This window comes from Mastomys coucha, unplaced genomic scaffold (genome assembly GCF_008632895.1).
Source record: "Mastomys coucha isolate ucsf_1 unplaced genomic scaffold, UCSF_Mcou_1 pScaffold22, whole genome shotgun sequence".
NCBI classification, from domain to species: Eukaryota; Metazoa; Chordata; class Mammalia; order Rodentia; family Muridae; genus Mastomys; species Mastomys coucha.
The window spans coordinates 2,790,368-2,791,629 of NW_022196905.1; positions in this window are offsets into that span (position 1 = coordinate 2,790,368).

Here is a 1,262-nt window from a genome sequence, read left to right on the forward strand (position 1 = left end):
AGCAGAAAAATAATGCAAATTTCTTTATTAATAGAATGTAGTTTACGTTAGGAACTAAATTCATAGCAAATATGTTTAATAAGAATTTGGAAAAGCTTTTAAATGTTCTACCTCTTTTGACTAATTTTTAATTAGGTTTTATTTAAACTTATAATTATTAGTTTCTTCAGTTCATTTAGTGTTCCAGGTTTCTTTTAAGATAAAATAGTGTTTTCTATAGATAAATTTTTGTAGTGGAAACATTACAGGAGTTGTGGCAGACAGAGCTCTGTGCAGCTTACACAAAGCTCTCTGCTCTGTCCCTCAGCACTGCATTAACGTGGCATGGCAGTGCATGCTCCAGAGCTCTAAAACTGAGGGGCAGCAGAAGCATCCCATGCTTACGGGTAAATCTCAGGCTAGTCTGGGTATATGAGACCATGTTTCAACACATACACACACACACACACATACACACACACACACACACACACACACACGAAAACATGTACATATACACATAACTCAGTATAAAATAAAGTATGGAACACTAAAATCAAGTCACTTGGCTAATAAGTCACAATTATTTACCTTTGGGCTTTGTAATTCTGCCATTTTACTTAGTAGAATTATGGGCTCAGTATAAATTAGAAATATGCATTATGGGTATCAACTGCTGACTAAAGGAACATGAGTTTAACAAGTGTTTTCCAAAGTGGATCAACTCATGAGCAAAAGAAATTTGATTTTAAGGCTAATTTTAGCTGTTGTGGGAGCTTAGATGAATTAGTGAGAAAGTTCCGTAGGCCTGACCACCTTAACTCAAAACAAACAAGAGTGATTGGTCTCAATATCTACCTAAAGGCAGGTACCCCCCCAATTTAATTAAACTGAAAACACAATAATCCTGTGTTTGTTTTAAAACTCTAACCAAGAATAATATCCTTACATGAACTATCATGCTTGGAAACAGGTGGGGCATCCTTTGAAGCTTAGAGTAGTTGAAGGCATTGTCAAATCATCAGAGTTGCTGTTCTCATAAAGAGCACAAACTCATAAAGAGCATAAACTGCAAATGTTCCAGCCTGAAAGCCTTTGCACTGCTGGAAGCCAGCAGAAGGATATTGACTCCAGAGAAATGTCTATCATGTCAGAGAAGTGCTGTGGGATTGTGAGCTACATCTTCTGATAACCAGCAGAAGTGCCAGGCAGATTGCTAGGTGGAAGCCCATCTCTCTGAGAAAGTTTCAGAAGTTTTCACACAGGGGGCATCTAGATAACCT